The following is a 10,984-nucleotide window of genomic DNA, read 5'->3' as shown; positions in this document are numbered from 1 at the left end:
GAAGATTTTAAGAGATGCCACAGAAGGAAAGAATTTTCTGATGTTCCAGTTTTGCTCAAGTTCAAGCTGTAGAAACCACAGAGTTTCTTCAGAGGTGAAACCAGTTCACTGGACTGGTTTTTTTCTTTAACTGTAGAAAAAACAGGTTCCAAGATGCTACTCACTGGGCAAAGCTTTATCACGGAGGTCTAGAGAGGGAAGAAGGGGCTGGCTGATCTCTCGATTCCTTCGTTTCGGATGTTGAGAAGCAGAAATCTTCTGACCTCCCCCTGGTTTCCACCCAGCCCCCCTTCCACTCGCCCCCCCCACCCCTGTCTCCGGAGGTCTAGAGAGGGAAGAAGGGGCTGGCTGATCTCTCGATTCCTTCGTTTCGGATGTTGAGAAGCAGAAATCTTCTGACCTCCCCCTGGTTTCCACCCAGCCCCCCTTCCACTCGCCCCCCCCCACCCCTGTCTCCCCCCGCCTCCGTCTCCCCCACCGTCGCCCCCAGTAGAGGCCGGCAGAAAGCATGGGACCCTGATGCCCCTTCCGCATCCTTTCCGCCTCACCCTTGGGTCTTTATAGATTTCAATTTCACGCACACCTTGTTTAAGGCTTCCCCTTAAACAGATTTGTCTCAAGTGTTTTCCTAAAAAAATGAGCCCCCTTGGCTCAGGCTGCCATGCCCTCAGCCCACTGGTTCTCCTTCCTACCGCTGAGCTGGTGGCTTTGCATTGTGTGCCCTCTGCAGTGGCCTCCCTTTCTACATCATGGCTGTCAGGGGTCAAGGATCCGGTGGGGCAGGAGTGGAAGCACGAAGGATCCTTTTGCCGATGGATGTGTCCTGTAAGTTGACAGCGTCCATGTCACCGTCCTGGTTGTGGTGCTGTACTAGAGGTTTTTTTTTTTTGTTTGTTTGTTTGTTTTTGCGGTACACGGGCCTCTCACTGTCGTGGCCTCTCCCGTTGCGGAGCACAGGCTCCGGACGCGCAGGCTCAGCGGCCGTGGCTCACGGGCCCAGCCGCTCCGCGGCATGTGGGATCTTCCCGGACCGGGGCACGAACCCGTGTCCCCCGCATCGGCAGGCGGACTCTCAACCACTGCGCCACCAGGGAAGCCCTGTACTAAGTTTTGTAAGATGTCACTGCTGGGGGAAGCTGGATGAAGGGTATGTGGGGTCTCTCTCTCTCTCTCTCTATTATTTACCACTGTGTGTGAATCTATAGTTCTCTCAAAATAAAAGACTTCACTTAAAAAAAGAAACAAACAAAGCAAAAACAACCCCCCCCCCGCCCCGGCATCTCCATTTTACAGTCAATTATGGGAAAATACTTCCAACAATGTACATTTTTGAGAAAGGTTGTTTTCATCTTGTAGCTAGGAGGGCCCACACTGGGCCTTGTCAAAAGGCTGACCAGCCCACAGGCCATACAGGCAGACAAGTTTGGCTCTAGGTCAGTGGTTCTGACACATAGAGCACGTCAGAATGACGCAGGGCACTTGTTAAAACAGATTCCCAAGCCCTCCTCCTAGAGTCCCTGTTCTGGGTCCAGGGATCTGCATTTTAACACGTGCCCCAGGAGCATCAGATGGAAACTGATTACTCATTCACGGTTCACTGGTTCCATTCATTACCCAGAGCGGGTGCTTACATGTGCTTGAGTACATGTATGGGAAGTGCTCACAGGATGTTTGTTTCTAGATTTTTTTCTTTAAAAAATAAACACACACACCTGGGGTTCAGTTGTTTCGGAGGATGTTCCATGATTCTTTTCACAGTTGTGATCAATAGCTAATATTAATCAAGACCTCGCTGCAGACCAGGTATTAGGCTAAGCACATATGTATATTAGCATTTTAAATTCTACCACAACCCTGTGGATAAAGACACAGTGGCACAGAGAGTTTAAGGAACGTGTCCAGTGTGTTGCAGCCTAGACATGGTGGGCTCACCTGTAAGACCATTCTCTCTAAATGCTATGGTCTGAATGTTTGTGTTCTCCCGGCTCTCAAATCCGTATGTTGAAATCCTAATCCCCAAGGGGGTTGGTATTAGGAGGTGGGGGTCTTCTGGAGGTGATTAGGTCATGAAGGCGGGGCCCTCATCAATAATTAGTGCCCTTATGCAAGAGACCCAGAGAGAACCTGAGCCCCTCCTGCCATGTGGTAACAGTGAGAAGTCAGTAATCTGTAACCCAGAAGAAGGCTGCTGGCAGACTGATCTTGGATTTCCAGCCTCTAGAACTGTGAGAAATAAATGTTTGTTGTTGTTGTTTTAAATTTATTTATTTTATTTATTTTTGGCTGTGCTGGGTCTTCGTTGCTGTGCACAGGCTTTCTCTAGTTGCGTCGAGCGGGGGCTGCTCTTCGTTGCGGTGCGCGGGCTTCTCATTGCGGTGGCTTCTCTTTGTTGCGGAGCGCGGGCTCTAGGCACGTGGGCTTCAGTAGTTGCGGCACACAGGCTCAGCAGTTGTGGCTCACAGGCTTGGTTGCTCTGCAGCATGTGGGATCTTCCCGGATCAGGGCTTGAACCCGTGTCCCCTGCATTGGCAGGCGGATTCTTAACCACTGCACCACCAGGGGAGCCCAGTGTTTGTTGTTTAGAAACCACCCAGTCTATGGTATTTTGTTACAGCAGCCTACACGGGCTAAGACACCAAACCACAGAGCTCCACTCCCCCTGAGCATGACACCGAATGCCCATTGGCATAGCACTGGGTCTGCTGCAAAGGATCTGGGCTTGGGGGTAGGGCCCTGGGTTCCAGTTCTTGCTCTAACACAGCCAGCCATTGGGCATCAATCCAATCCCATTTGCTAAGCCTCTTAGGCTAGATCCCATTTCTCCAAACTTTAGTCCTCTGTGTACCACCTTCATAATGCACCTCATAATACTGAAGAGTTCACTCACTTGTCAAGTGTACTTATTTTAAAAAATTAAATTAAATCACTGCTGTAAGTGGCCAATCAGCGTCAAATGTCCTAGAAGACAATGTACAGTTGACGGAAACATGACATGATTAGCTCTGACTCAGGTTCTTTTGCCTTCAAGTCTCTAAGCCTGAGGTCTTCTCTCTCTTTTCTAAAAAGGAGAGAAGGTCGAGAGAGAGTGATGTCAGCACTAAACTGGGGTGTTATGGGCTGAACCGTGTCCCCCTGAAACGCATGTGTTGAAATCCGAAGAGGTGATTAAGTTAAAATGAGGCCATTAGGGGGGACCCTAGTCCAATCTGACTGGTGTCTTTTTAAAAAGAGGAGATTAGGATGCAGGAGTGCACAGAGGGGAGGCCATGTGATGACACAGGGAGAAGACGGGACGACTGTCTGAAAGCCAAGGAGACAGGAAGGAACCAACCCCGCAGACATCTTGCTCTTGGCCTTCTAGTCTCCAGAACTGTGAGAAAATGAATTTCTGTTGTTTAAGCCCCCTGCTCCACGGGACTTGGTGTGGCAGCTTTCCCTGTAAGATAGCCAGAAAGATTCACAAATTAATGGGAAGGAAATCACTTTCCTAGAATGCTGACAGTATTGTTTGTGTCTGAGCACCTCCCCAAAGCATCTTACATGCTGGGGAAAGAGTGCACATCTGGCTCAGGTTCTCACACCTGGTTCTCCCCCAGTTTTTCTAAGGGGGAGCCTTATGCTTCTCATTTCACCATAAAGTGGAGAGGGGTGAAAGTCTCAGTGAAGGTGAGATGGGGGCTGTTCAGCCCCCTAAGGGTCAAGGCGAGGTCAGCCAGTGGTGACTTTGGCTCCGCTGGGACTGACTTTACTCCACAGTCTCCTATCCTCTCCCTCCCTCATGTTCGTGAACCTCACCGGCCCCTTCTCTCTGCTCCTTCCCATCAGGTGAAAATCGTGCTTTGTCCAAATTTCCCTTGGAAACCCCTGCAGAAAGGCACTATGTTGAAGACAGACCAGTCTGGTTTCCCTCCAGGGTGGGACAGACTCCCGGGTCTGAGGACAGGTCCTAGCCCAGTAGTCGCCTCCGTGGAGGGGCCAGGCTGGGTGAAAAATGCACGTCTTTAAATAAACAGCAGACTCACACACAGGGGCAAGTTGATCTCCCCAAGTAGGGCAGTAACTCTAGCTGATCAGACCCACGTGTCCCCCTTAGGCTCGCTCAGGGAGCATGCTCCTGCGTGGCATGGTTTGTGGAATTGCCTCAACTATGAAAAAGGTCACTTCTCTCTCTTGAGTGCGTGGAGTTGAACCTCTATGTTAAATGAGCTCCCGATGTGACCTCCTTGTACTAAGAGACTCTCAGACTGTGCCTGGGACTCCTTTCCCCAGCTCGGCCCGGCATCCATGTGACGGCCTCCCTTTCCCTGTGGGACCTCCCAGGGCTCTGGGCTGGCCCGCTGTCGCCCACTCTGACACATCCTCCTTTCCTGAGGCATCCCCGCCCCATCAACCACAAACTCCACAAGTTACAGGCCATGACCTTCTGGGGCTGGGCCACCTCAGTGGGTCTGTTCCCTCAGCGGCTGCCTCCCTGTCCTTTCCCTCACTGTCTGCTTTCAGTAACAAGTATATACTTTCTTTTTACATATCTGGGGAAAATAATACATTTATGTGGTTTGGTTTATAGTTCTGTCTTAAAAAAAAAAAAAGCCTGTTGTTCTGGCTGTGGTCTGGTTGGCAGATTGATAAGGACGGTTGACCCTCTGATTTGCACTTGCTGGAGGAAGAGGAGGGGCCGAAGGTGGACCAGGAATTGAGGGGAAAGGGTAAGAGCCGGCTGAGAGGAAAGGGCCTCAAACCCCTGTGGCTGCAGTGGACAGAGGCCATCTGTATTCACCCCATAATGATCTCTCGTGCGGTGTGCTGGATCCAGCAAACACAGCCAGTTATGTGAGAGCATCTCTTCCCAACTCCACACTCAGTGACATCACACTGGTAGTGTGACATCAGCCATGGTGGGAATGTTTACACCACAGAAATCAGCAAAGGCTGCAATCAGGGCTTCCCCCCTCCCCTTCCCCCAGGAGCCTGTTATTAAATATTTTCTAGCACACCCCTGAGCACTCCTAGGCAGGGGTGGTCCCTAATATCGCTGAAGACCAGCAGGGGTCTCTGGGCAGGTAAGTGACAGAGCCTTGAATTCCTGGTCTCTGATCGTTTCCTTTGTCTATAGGTCAATCAATGGATACAGATAGAGAGAGAGAGAGAGATACATATAAATATCAATCTATCTCTCCATATCTATCTCATCTGTCTGTCTATCTCTGTTTAATTCACAGGACCAGGGTGGGGGAGGTCATTCAAAAAAACCATAAACACATCTCAACTGGGCAATGGGCTAACAGAAAAATATCGCCAATGGCGACCTCAGACCCGGGCAGTGGGTGCACGAAGGATAGGGGGCAAATGAATAGAGAAACACCTAGTAAGCAGCTTTAGGAGGACAGAGACAAAGCTCAAATCCATACTTCTTTAGAGAATAAAAAGATTATTTTAAAAATTTATTCCTTCTTTCTTTCATTCCTTCACTCCTTTCAGAATTTGCACAAACTATGGTACAAAGAGGTGTGATGTCACTAACCCCCTCCCAGTCCTCTAGAAATGTCCCCGCACCCAACTTCAAGGCCAGCCACAGAGAGGACCAGGCCTTTTCCGAAAACTGCCCATGGCTGGGCCCCGCGAGGGACTGAGTCCAAGGCTGTCATCATCGCCTTGCCCTTGTTTGCTGCATTGTGTTTAAATTGCCTAAGCTTTTCCCATTCACTCGGATGAATACTTGTGTATCATTTACAAGAACATGAACAAAATCCCTGAACTGCACTTTTCAACCTCAAACCCTCTTGTTGTTTCTGGAATATTTGGCGAGTCCTGAGCCACTGTGAAGGGGACGCCTTTGTAGCTGGGCCAGTAACTCGGCCCAGATGCTCCGTCCTGGTCACGGGCTGAGCCCAGACCGCACAAAAGGACCTCTCTGGACCCGCAAGACCTGCTGTAAACACCCACTGAGTCCATCACATTTTTACTGTTGTTCTTTCCCTTCTTGTTGTTGCTGGTTTGGGCTTCCTTTTGTGGGATTGGCATAAAGATGGCTTTAGAATCAAAAGCTAGGCGGTGAGGAAGTTGGCAGGGAGTGCTCGCTTAGCTCTGTGCCAGCTACTGCCAGTTAAAATGGGGCCCAGACAGCTGGACACCTGGAAATTACAAAGGGGTGAACTTGGAAGGTCTTGGCCAGCGGCTGAGAGGTGCCAGGGGTAGCATCCGTTGTGCCAGGTGGCACTGGACGCCACCAGGTGGTGCAGAGAGAACAAATAGGACCCAACCCTGCCAACTGAATCCAGGGCCAGTTGTACCACCAACCCAGGCCCACGGGCCAAGCCTGGGCAAGACTTCCCGCTGGGGACCACCCTTTGCTCCCAGTCCCAGCGACGGCCAGGGTCTCAGACCTATTTCTACAGATGAGGAGGGTCTCCTAACACCCAACACCCCATCCTCACGGCTCTGGCATCTCAGGACACGTGACGCCATTCCAGCCCGGTATGTTCCCAACACGGCCGATTCCAAACCGAGCTGGGCCAGAGGAGCTGTGGGAAAAACCCAGAAAGCCCAGTTGGCCGCCCCAGACCCTGCTGGCTGGGACCACGCCGCTCCATCCCCTCCCTGTTCTGGAGACAAGATGCTCTTGGATGACAAAGTTCCCTGGAAGGAAGGGACCCTGGGGGAGAGGATGGACTGCTCGTTTGCCACTCCACGTGGGACGCGTTAGAAACGAGGAAGTTCAATAGACCAAATGAAGGGGTGGTCACAGCCGCAGCTCCTGGGGCCGTGACCTCCCGGGGAGCTGGCGATTGCGCCACTGCCGGGCTTCTGGGACCCTGGCCTCTGAGTCACCAAACCCCACCTTCCCGAAACCTCCCGGGGCTGGGGTTCTTTTGAGAGAGAGAAAAACCTGGGAGGTGAGAGGAGGCTAAAGGGAAGTGGGGCAGGAGGGAGGGAGGTCAGGGTGCCAGAGACGGGCTGAGACGAACGAGAGGCAGAGCCAGACAGAGGAGATGGACTCGGGGCGGAGACACAGACAGAGACAGAGACTGACACCCACAGAGACGAAGCGAGCAAGAGAGGCTGCAAGAGAGAAGGAGAGCGAGCGGGAGATGCAGGCGTGCTTCAGACCCCCCCAGTCTGCTGCCCCTCCCAGTACCTGTCTGACGAGGCCGCTGGGGTCCCTGGAGCTCCTGACTGGGAATGTCCGCAGGGGGCTGGAGGCCCCTTCTCCTCCCCGGCGGCCTCTGGGGGAGTGTGAAGAACGCTTAGGGGCTCGGGGATGCCTGGGTCGCCTCCAGCCCAGCTGCACACCCTCCTCCCCCAAACTCCCCCTGTTTCCTGGCACTTCCCAGAGGGAGGCAAACCTGGCTGCGGTGAGGTCTCCCTCCAGCTGCCACCCCAGTTCCTCTCACTGGGAGAATGGGGTGCACCCCTCCGGGCCCTGCCAGGCTCTCTGAGCCCCCTCCAAGTCTGGCGTGGCACTGAGGGTCTCTCGGGGCTCGGGGGCCGTGTCGGCAACCTCAGCAGGGATGCGGCTCCCAGGCTCCTGCTGCAGCCCAGGCAGCACTGAGGATACAGAGGCTCCGAGACTCACCCGACTGGGCCAAGAGCATAGCCTGCCGGGGGTCGGGCTCTTAGGTCACTGAGGCAGGGGTAGGCACTTGAGACCCAGCAGAGGGAAAGAGGCCGAGAGAGCTGGAAGAGAAGGTAGCCGAGGCGGCCGCCCCTCCCCCGTCCTCTCGGGGGCCATCCCACCAGCCTCTCTTACTGTGCTACTTTCCACAGTGAGCTGGGAGGCCCCCACTTCTGCAGAAACACTTCTTTCACTTGGGACATATGTCCTCCTTGGCACACAGATGCCACCTCAGCAAATGTCGCATTGGCCGTATGGGGCGGCTGCTGCTGTTAGATCAGTGTAGCAGGTGAAGAAACAGACAGAGAGATTAAGTAACTTGCCCAAGGTCACACAGCTAGTAAGTGGCAGAGCCAGGATTCGATGCCAGCTCTCTCTGGGTCCAAAGCCCGAGGCCTTAATAAACGTGTTGTATAGCACCTGGAGAACAATGGAAGAGGCCCAAAGAGTTGGACTCATGTTAAGAGGAAATGAGCAAAACCCAGGGACTGAATTGTTTAGATTAGGTTTTGAGAATGGCTCTGCATTGCTGGAAAACACAGCCCTTCCTGTCAGGCCCTATCGAATGGCTGGCAGCGAGGGTGTGGGTTCAGCCACTATTAGCTTGTGCTCATTCGTGTGTGAGCCGGTACCTTTTCTGTGTGCACGTGTCTTCTCTTCTTTCCTGGACAGCAAGCTCCTTGAAGGCCCTGCAAAGGTGCAGTACTTCACATTCAGTAGTTCCTCTATCAATATATGGTGAATGAATGAGTAGTTGATCAGCATTTATTCTAGAGAGGTAGAGCTGGAAAGGTCCTCAAGTTTATGAGCAAATTCACTGCCATAATTTCCCCTCCCACGCCCACTGCAGACATTACTAATTGATCGAGTCACTTAAAAAAATATTTCTTTATTTGGCTGCGCCGGATCTTAGTTGCAGCACACGGGATCTTTTAGTTGCTGCATGCAGGCTCTAGTTCCCTGACCAGGGATGGAACCTGGGCCCCCTGCATCGGGAGTGTGGACCCTTAACCAACCACTGGACCACCAGGGAAGTCCCCATCAAGTCACCCTTTTCCACTGAGCCACCATTCAGCCTCACAATCTTCCTGAACACAGTGCTCAGGGCACCTACTTCTACTGATGATAACAACAACCTAGCAGAGGCTGCTGGTGCCCTGCACAGATGTCTTTCACCAGGTGGGTGTGCCCACACTCCAAGTGCTGCAGAGCTTGGCTGTTAAGGACTCACAGTTACATTCTTCTTTGGAGGATTGCCCCGGCAGTCTCATCCAGAGATACCTGGCAGGTTTGCGGCTCTCCTTCCCCTCATGTCCATGGCCAATGGCTGATGGCTGCGAGGCTGTCACAGTCCAGCCCCAGGACACCTCTGTGCATAATGTACACTCCAGATTTCCTCGCGGGGTCAGGTTGAGGCAGGACTTCCCCTGAAACGGTATCTTTGCCCAGCTGCCTGTCCTGCTTCCTTTACTCCCTCAGTACAGGCATACCTCGTTTTATTTCTCTTTGCTTTATTGCACTTTGCAGATACTGCATTTTCTTTTTACAGATTAAAGTTTGTAGCAACCCTACGTTGAGCAAGTCTATCGGCACCATTTTTCCAACAGCATTATTTTTAAATTAAGGTATGCACATTGGTTTTTAAAAATATATATAATGTTATTACACATTTAAAAAATTATAGTGTAGTGTGCACATAAATTTTATATGCACTGGGAAGCCAAAAAATTCACGTGACTCACTTTATTGCGGTGGTCTGGAACAGGACCTGCAGTATCTCCAAGGTAGGCCCATACCTGCATTTGCACAAGAATCTTGGTCTCAGCCTCTGCTTCTAGAGAACCTGCCCCAAGACAAATAGCAACATTGCTAACATGTATTGAGTTTTTACTAGGTGCTAGGCAGAGTAAAAATTGCTCTACATGGCTTGTCACAGCAACTGATAAGGTTAGTATCCTTACCCCCATTTTACAGCTATTGAAACTGAGGCCTGAAGTGGGTAGCTCTGGGTTGTGTCGCTGGCGTGCTGCAGGGCTAAGATTCAAACACAGATCTCTCTGCTCCCAAGGTGCATGTTCACTAGCTCCACATTGAGAAGGAGGCAGTCTTTCCTCTCCCCCTTCCTCCTTCTCTTAAGCTTTGTAGGAATAGAAAGAAAACTACTGAAGCTTTGTCGTGGTTCAGTCAGTGCTTCATTTGACTTGGTTGGGGCACTGAGGGCACTCTGGGTTTGAGGTGACTTTCCAATCTGCCCATGGCCCCATCGTCCTGCCTTGGCTTCGTGTCCAAGCGGCTCCTGTCACAGGTCCCAGGCTTGCTGCCTACCAAGGCCCCCTCCTCAATGCAGAGTCCCTGGGTCATCTGAGGCCACCTCTCAGGAGAGGCAGCACTGACCCTGGAGAACAAGGTCGCCATCTGCTCCACCCTCAGCAGAGAGAACATGAGGAAGGAAAGTTGGCCTGAGGGGACAAGATAGATAACGGGGTTAGAAGCCGGTGCCCAAGTGGGAAGGGCAGGAAACAGTGATGGGGTGTGAGGGCCACTTGCACGTGCCACGTGTTTCTTCTTTGTTTTTGGCCACACCACACAGCTTGTGGGATCTTAGTTCCCCGACCAGGGATTGAACCTGGGCCCTTGGCAGTGAAAGCGCAGAGTCCTAAACACAGGACCCCAGTGTATTCCCATGTGTTTCTTCTTTTAAGGGAGGAGTGTGCCAGGCGGGTGGGTCTCCTTTGGGAGGTCTGTACTCCTGGGCCTGGAGGATGCAAACGGACCAGGTGACCCTTCACCGGCCCTCCTACCCTCCTGCAGGGCCTTTGACCCATGGCAGGAGGTATTGAGAACAGCTGCTCCGGCCCTTCTCCAACTGAAGGATCAGAGGCTGTGGTTAGGACTGGAAGGAATCTTAGCCGAGAGAGGGGTCGTGGCCATGTTGCTTGACACGAGGCAGTCAGGAGTGTTGGCTGAGTGTGGGCTTCAGCACTGGCAGTGCTAAGGGTGAGAAATCTCTGGAACCCACCAGAGTGATCATTTATAGAAGAAAAAATCGATATGGGCATACGTACAGAATACTGAGCAGATAAAAAGTGACAAGGCCAATCTTTATGTGCTGATTCAGAACCATCTTCAAGATGCTCTGTTGAGTGAAAAAGCCAGGTGGAGAGTAGTGTGTATAGCCTCCATTTTGAGTAAGATTAAAAAGGAATGTATATATGCAGGGAATAGCTCCAGAGATCTACACCAGAAGGAAAACTCTCCTCCACTGGGAAGGGAGATTGTTGTGTGATAGTTATTACCAAAAACAAACAAGCAAAAAACTGAAAAGAAAAATCAAGGCCTATGGCATCAGATAGAGCTGAGTTTGGGGGCCTG

Source organism: Physeter macrocephalus, chromosome 20, assembly GCF_002837175.3.
Source record: "Physeter macrocephalus isolate SW-GA chromosome 20, ASM283717v5, whole genome shotgun sequence".
In the NCBI taxonomy this organism is placed as follows: Eukaryota; Metazoa; Chordata; class Mammalia; order Artiodactyla; family Physeteridae; genus Physeter; species Physeter macrocephalus.
This window is presented reverse-complemented; position numbering follows the sequence as displayed.